Source organism: Cavia porcellus, unplaced genomic scaffold (assembly GCF_034190915.1).
Source record: "Cavia porcellus strain 051 isolate PalLab524CR breed Dunkin Hartley unplaced genomic scaffold, mCavPor4.1 scaffold_23, whole genome shotgun sequence".
NCBI classification, from domain to species: domain Eukaryota; kingdom Metazoa; phylum Chordata; class Mammalia; order Rodentia; family Caviidae; genus Cavia; species Cavia porcellus.
Window position 1 is genome coordinate 10788752 of NW_026947506.1, and position 8078 is coordinate 10796829.

At 47.0% G+C, this 8078-nt stretch overlaps 1 non-coding gene across 1 annotated transcript; it reads left to right on the forward strand.

Moving 5' to 3' along the window:
* Positions 1 to 6173: 6173 nt before the first annotated feature.
* On the forward strand, positions 6174 to 6243 carry LOC111755720 (small nucleolar RNA SNORD59). Its single transcript, XR_002790267.1, has one exon. It is a non-coding gene; the product is annotated as a small nucleolar RNA SNORD59 (small nucleolar RNA).
* Positions 6244 to 8078: the final 1835 nt, after the last annotated feature.

Below are 8078 nucleotides of genomic sequence, written 5' to 3' on the forward strand. Positions count from 1 at the left end.
TTACATGGATACTAAGTATGAGACACATTTCATAAACATTAAATTTCACAAAAACTGGGGGCTGGGGATTTAGCTCAGCGGCATAAGCGCCTGCCTTGCAAGTAGGCAGTCGTGAGTTCGATCCCTGGTACTGATAAAACGGAAAAAGACAAAAAAAAAAAATCACAAAAACTATACAACACTTATAAACATATTTTCCATGGGCCAGGGATATATCTCAATGGTACAGCAACTGCCTGGCAAGAGCAAGGTCATGAGTTTAATACCTGGTACTAAAATATATATATCCTACAATGGTGCACTACAGTTGGCAAATTGTAACACAGACTCAGACTCATCTTACAAAGCATACTTATAAGTATACCAAGGATGATTTTTAAGTACAAATATATTTTATGGCACACTTACAAAAGCCCTTCGTATTTTTGTCAATATTAGTTACTAGTTTAAAATATTTGTTTCATAGTACATCTTTTTTGTGTGTGTATGTGGTCCTGGGGATTGAACTTACGACCTTGAGCTTGCTAAGCAGGCACTTATGCCACTGAGCTAAATCCCCAACCCCATAGTACATCTTTAACAATACCTTTTGTAAAAATTTTATTTCTAGGGGCTGGGGATTTAGCTCAGTGGCATAAGCACCTGCCTTGCAAGCAGGCAGTTGTGAGTTCCATCCCCGGTACCAATAAAAAGGAAAAAGACAAAAAAAAATTTATTTCTGAAACAGAAATTGTTTTAATATAAGACTCTAAATTCACAATCCCAAACTGACACAGTACCATTTAGTATATTCTTTGATACAAAGAATAATTTTAAGTTTTTTTGTTGCCATCATAAAATCTTCAAAATATTAATAAAAGTTTTCAATGTTGATTTCTTTAAAAAGATGTACCAGTTATTTGCTGTTCAATGAAATGTCACATTCAGGCAAATGTCACACCCATATTTATTAGATGTCGCATGCCTACCTTGGGTCAACTAATTTGAAGAGAAAGATTTCTGAGCCTCCAAGAAACCAGCAGGGATTCTTCTGATGTCTGCTGAAGCTTTCTTGGTAGGGGCAGAAGGCGACCCCAGAGTGTGGGTTCTCTTGTGATTTCCGAGGGCTGACCTGTGGGAGAAGGATTTCCCACATTCTGTATGCTCATAGGGCTCTTGCTGGTGTGGGCTGTCTGACGCTCTTGTGCTAAAGTTCTCTTACATTTGGGATATTCGAAGGGCTTCTCCCTGTGTGAGTTACCTGGTGATTAACAAAGTTCAGCTCTCGGAGAAGGTCTTCCCCACACTCCTTACACACAGTGTGCATACTCTGGTGCACCGTGAGAGGCAGTCTGTCACTGAAGACCTGCTGACACTCTCTGTGCTCATAGGGCTTCCTGCACTTGAATCCTCTAATGCATGTAAAGATTTGATGTCTCACAGAACATCCTCCCACATGCCTCACTAACAGGGCTTCTCCCCAGTGTTAGTCCACGAGTGTACCTTATGGCCTGACCAATAGCCAGAGGTTCACAGATCTTTCCCCCTCTGTGTATCCTCTGAAGAAGGATGAGAGAGGGAGGACTTGTGGCTGAAGGTTTTCCCACATTCACTGTATTTGTCTGTTTTCTGAAACCTCATTGCAAAATTCACTAACATGCTTGCTTAAGGGTCTCTCTTTCCTACATGTGTTTCTTGATCCACAGTGTAATTTAGTTTCTGGGAGAAGATTTCTTCATCTCCATGCCATTCAAAGGCCATTTTTCCTCTGGTAGTTTTTTCATTGCAAGTGGAGACTGTCTTCCTGCTGAAACCTATCTCACTTGCATTACACCCACAGTTATTTCTGCTCAGTGATAACTCCACAGTGTATATTTAGAGTTGCCGGAGCTGGGGATTTAGCTCAGCGGCATAAGTGCCTGCCTTGCAGGTGCGTGGTCATGAGTTCGATCCCTGGTACCGACAAAAAAAATAAATTAAAAAAAATAGAGTTGCCTTCTCCCCATTAGACCTCCCACAGTCATTAAATGCACTGTGATTCTTCTCAGTATGAGGCTGAGGCAAAAAGAGCCCTTCAAGTTCAAGGCCAGCCTGAACTACAGAGCAAAACCCTGTCTCAAAAAAAGACAAAAGGGGGGATTAAGCTCAGCGGCATAAGCACCTGCCTTGCAAGCAGGCAGTTGTGAGTTCAATCCCTGGTACCAAAAAACAAAAAATTTTTTAAAAATTAAAAAAACACATCTTTACTGCATTATAAGACACCTTGCCATGGATCCCCCTCCCTGGAAACACACATATCACTTTGCGAGTGTAACAGTAGCACAGCATTTGCCTAGTCATGCAAGGCTTAGGGTTCCATCCCTACACTGAGGAGAAGCTGAAGAAATCACTGCCACAGAGCCCAGGGCAGAACCTTGCAGACTCTGACGAATGACAGGGAGTGACCTGCATGACATTACAGGACACTCTGGATGTTCTCTAGGGGCCAGGGCTGAGCAATGCCGGGCCTCCTCCAGTCCAAGCCAGATGCATCATGGGAGGACAGAAGAGGCCCAGGCTCTTGGTGCATTCTGGGGGTCCAGCAAGATAAGCTGTGAAAGATGTCACACGCAGAAGAACAGGTCAAAGAAGACCCCACGGGATCTGCTGCTGCCAGCCAAGAAAGGAAGGAGGCAGCTTGGTGAGGGAGGCAGGGAGGCCAGTTTTAGCAACACCCCAGTGGAGAGGCAGTGGTGGTGTGTGCCTGCAATCTCAGTACTTTGGAAACTGAGGTAGGAGGACCCCAGATTCAAGCCCAGGGCAGCTTAGTAACTTATTGACCCTGTCTCCAAGTGAAAAATAAACAGCTGGGAGTGCAACTCAGTGTGAAGATCCTGGGTTCAATCCTCAGTACACAAGAATATAAATACATATAAATACACAAGAATATAAATAGCTTCAAACCAGTGAAGCTAAGAAGACAGAAGCCACCCTGAGATGAGAGCAGGTAAGCAGGGTTCTTGGAGAGGAAACAGGCAGAGTTGGTAAAAGGCCCCACAGATTCAGGCTGCCCACCACCAGACGCAAAGCAAGCCCCAGCTCCTCCAGCTGCGAGCTTAGGACATGCGCACTCTGCCTGAACGTCAAAAAGAGGCAAACACTAAAATGCAGTAGTCACAACCCTTGCTCACTGGCCAGAGGTAGAGTAGCCTGTGAAGGCTAAGCAGGCCAGGACACAGTGAGGACAGGGTGAGGACAGAAGCTGGGCTGGTCAGGCAACAGGCTGGCTACAAACCGTACAATCCCAGAGAGTGAGGACAGGGGGCAGGACAGGAGGGTGGGAGCAACCAAACATGAGGAAGGGCTGCCTGGAGCGTAGAACACAGGAACGCTCTACAGAGAGGAGAAACCACCAGAGAGAAAGACAGAAACCAATCATGACGACGCTCCAGCCAGGATGGTGACACACACCTGCAATCTCAGCACTCAGGAAGCTGAGGCAGGAGGACTGCAAGTTCAAGGCACATGCCCACTGATCCCAGCACTCAGAAGGCTGAGGCAGGAGGACTGTTGTGAGCTCAAGGCCAACCTAGGCTACAAAGTTCAAGGCCTGCCTGAACTACAAAAGTTTAAAAAAGAATAAGAAAGCTCATGCCCCTAGGCTATACAGCAAGACTCCAAGACAGACAGAACATGAATATCCACTGGACAGAATCCTCAGGAAGACAGGCATCAACTTGTGCCACACACAGTAAGACCATTAGTGCCCCTGGGTTCAAAATGTGAGCGGGAACTAACATATCTGTTAGAAAATGCAACCTTAACCAATCTATGTATAACATTTAAGAAGGGGTTTTGTTTGTATGCTTGATTTTTGTTTTGTCTTTATGAGACAGGGTCTCTACTATGCAGTTCAGATTGGCCTTGAGCTCACTTTGTAGCCAAGGCTGGTCTTGAATTTTCAAGGATCCGCCTGCTTCAGCCTCCCAAATGCTGGGATTACAGGCCTGTGCCACCAAGCCCAGTTTAAGGAGTTTCTTTTCATTTTTGTTTTTTGTTGGGGGTTTTTGTTTTTGTTTTTGGTAGCAGGGATCAATATACCGCTGAGCCTGGCCCAGTTTTTTTTTTTTTTTTTTAATTGATAAGTTTGTTTTTTCTTGCAAATATCCCAGTGTCCACACCAGAATGGAAGCCAACTTCTGCAGGACCCAGGCATTTCAACCCAAGTAAAAGGACAGTCGTGAGCTCAAGGCCAACCTAGGCTACAAAGTTGTCCTGTGTACAAAGACTCTGCTTCCCCGGGAAGTGATTCTGGGCACCAATTTCCAGCTCTCACGGATAAATCACTAGTCTAGAACCACGGGAAGACCAGTAAAGACTTGGACTTCAGTGCCAAAAGCACCAAATGTCTCAGAAGGAATTTATGATTTCTTCTTTCTTCTTTTAAGTACTCAGGATTGACCTTAGGATCTCAAATTTTCTATGCACGTGCTCTGCCACTCAGCTACTTCCTCAGCCCTTTATTTCTTTTGGAGACAGGGGTCCTACTAAATTACCCATGCTGATCTGGAACTTAAGATCCTCCTGCCTCAGTCTCCTATCACCTGGCTCATAGGTATGTGCCACCACGACGGCCTGATGATTTTTCTTTCTGATGATTTCTTTTAATGGCCACTGCATATCACGTAACAGAACATCTGTGTTTGCCACAACTAGTAGAAAGACCAGACTGATGTGCTCGAGGATCAGAAGGCCTCCCACTTCTGCACACGTTCTAGGTGTGCTCACATAGGTGTGCTCGTGTGTTTTCCCACGTTAACTCCACTTACTTACACATTTGCACTCTATTTTTTTTTGAAACACATTTGCATTCTAAACTGAGACACTATAAACAAGTAGGAAGTAAACAAAACAACTCACCTGAGATCTGTTTTCTGCTGCTCTAGGAAACAGAACTAGGAAAGTGCACCTGAGGACAAAGAATGGATCACAAGCCAGGCATGGCAGTCCACACCTGTAATCCTAGGGCTCAAGAGGCTGAAGCAGGAGGATTTCCACAAGTTCCAGGCCAGTGTGGGCTACACAGAGATGCCATCAAAACAAAAACAAAAAAAGGATGGATCACAAGTGTGGCCTACTTTGTCCTCCTGCAATCTCTGTATAGAAAGCACTATATCGCCACTGGACAAATGTTGGTAGGAGAGACACACCTGGCCCTGAACTACTTTGGCAATGTTTTCCCTAGAAACTGCTTTTGAACTGTGTGAAAAATTTAAACTCCCCACTTGAGAGATTCCAGCTCACCCCAGAAAGAATGGCTACTATCAAGAAAGCAACCAGGGGGCTGGGGATTTAGCTCAGCGGCATAAGCACCTGCCTTGCAAGCAGGCAGTTGTGAGTTTGATCCCTGGTACTGATAAAAATGCAAAAGACCAAAAAAAAAAAAAAAAAAAGAAACCAACCAATAACAGATGCTGGCCAGGGGTTTGAAAAAAAGGAACCCCTCTCCACTTGGTGGCAGTGTAGACTGATGCAACCACTGTGAAAATCAGTGTGGAGATTAAATACTAGGACTAGAGGCCCATTAGACCCAGCTATTCTCCTCTGGGCCTCTTCCCAAAGTAAGTTAAAAACATCATCCCACAGTGATATATGTGCGCCCATGTTTATAACAGCACAATTTGTAATAGCCAGGTTTTGAAAATAACTTAAGTGTCCATCGACAGAGGAATAGATAAAAAAAAAATGATATGGTATTTTATACAGTGGAGTACTACTCTGTCATAAAGAAGGATAAACTGGAGACTTTTATAGGAAAATGGATGCAACTCGAGACCATACTTTTTAATGTGAGGACTTTGCGGGGGGGGGGGGGAGACCATACTTACAAGTGAAATAAATCAGACACACATGTGTAAATATTGTATTGTCTCAATAGTGTGAGAAGGTGAAAGAAATAACATATAATAAGATAGTTAAGGTAATTATACTACTGGTTTCTCTGAGTTCACTGAAGAGAAAATTTGTTCTGGTTCTGTTTAATTGAATGCAGATGACCTGTGCTCTGGGTGAATGATTTGGGGAAGACAGTATGCAATTTATATGCCACTGTTGCCTCTTGATTGACATATTTTCAAATTTTGGATTTTGTTTTGTTTTCTTTTCCCTTTTTCTCTTGTTGAAATAAAACGGATTTGGAAAAAATAAAAACTCTGCCTCCCTGATGAAGTTTCTGACTTTTCGATCTTCTGAGTTTGCTGAAGCCAGATGCCATGCCAGAGAAGAAAAAAAAGAAGAAAAAAATCTTTGACTCCAGGTGTGGGCACTCACCCTGTGGCACGGGAGCTTTCGTCCAAGTCCTCTATGCTGGACATGCTGAATGGAGAGAAAGAGGCGGAAGGAAGCTCCTCCTGCACCGGCTTTCTGGACTGCAGGGTGGGAGCACCCACATCTCTCAGGGCCCGAGGAAGGGGCTGGAGGGACGCCCCCTCCTCCCAGAGCCTGGAAGGCCAAGGCAGACCAGGAGTCATGGCAGGACCACAGTCACGGGCAGGGCCATGAAGTGGCACAGGCCTGTAATCGCGTCACCCAGCAGGGGTTCCAGGAGGTTCCCGAGGTGGAAGAAGGAAGCCTGAGTCACTCCGTCACAGCAAAGGAATTTCCGGACATAAAGCGGCTTACTGGGGAGAATTCCTCAGTCCGCAGACGGGACAGTCAGGCCGCCTGTAGTTCCGCGGGTGTTTGTAGGAGACTCGGGGTGGAAATCCGCACACCCTATCCCTCTACAGGGACTCCGGTAAGGGGTGAAGGCGGGGTTCCCTCCCCAGCGGGAAGGGCGTAGGCCGGATCTCGGGACAGCCTGGAGTCCTGGTAAGGGGAAGCCGCCCGCCCCGGGGGGCTGCCTATTCCCTGGGGAAGGGCCAATGCGCAGGCAAAGGCAGGCCGGGGTTTAATGAGTCTCCCAGAATTTTAGTAATTTTTTTAAGGGCTTTGTATCGCAAAGCGCAGTTTTTATTAAAAGTCCAATTTTTTTTTTTTTTTTTTTTGGTTCCGGGGATCGAACTCACGACCTTGAGCTTGCCAGGCAGGCGCTTACACCACTGAGCTAAACCCCAGGCCTTAAAAGTCCAATTTTTAAATTACAAGTTGTCTATCTATACTACTTCTATCTCACCTCCATTTCTGCACTAAGGAGGCCGAAGCAGGAGGATCGCGAGATCGTCGCCAGCCTGGGCTACACGGCAAGCTCTCGCCCAGCTGACTACGTGGCCAACCAGCTCAAAACACAAAAGCCTCCGCAGTTCCCGCGGCGTCCTTGCGCTGCAGGCCGCCCTGCGTGGCCACTGGGGCGCGCCCGCGGGCCAGGACTCCCCTCCTGCCCATATGCGCATGAGCGAAATCGGCGGCGCGCACAGGCTTCCGGTCGGGCTCCGCGTGGACTGTCGCGGCGCAGTGGTCTAGTGGCCGGCAGATGGCGCACCGGGCAACCGCGGCCCTGCGCGTGGGCGAACAGAGTTATGAGGCACGCGCCAGCGAAAGCACAGCCCCGACTAAGCAATGTGGCTAGGCTAGCCTCGCGAAGGAGCGTGCGACAGGCAGGACTCGCCCTGCGCACCGCGCGCCGGAAAGTAAAAATGGCTGCGTGCGGCTTCATCGCCCGCGGGAGGCTTTCACAAAGCTGCGGTTTAACGGGCGTCACCTCTGTTGCGCGCTTCCGGGAAGCGCGTGAGCACTTCCGGGTCGAGCCACTTCCGGGCAGAGCACTTCCGGATGGAGGAGCGAGCGCCGAGCCCAGCCACGCCCAGGCCTGCGTCCGCCCCCATCTGCCAGGAAAGAAAGGGTTTATTGTTGGAAATGATGTTAAAGATACGTGGATTAGGATAGCATGAGTTAGCGGATCATTCTCGAAAATTCGGGGGTGCGGACGGCACTGGGTGTGTGCTGATAAAGGACTCCGTCTGTGATTTACCGCAGACTTTGGGATTCTGCGATTCCCACAACTTTTTTTTAAAAAAAAAAGATTAAAACATTTTATATCTCAACCTCTGCGTGGGATCCGACTTTCAGAGGCTCACTTTTGTTTCTTTTTGAGGCAGTTCAGGCTGGCCTTTTGCTCACTG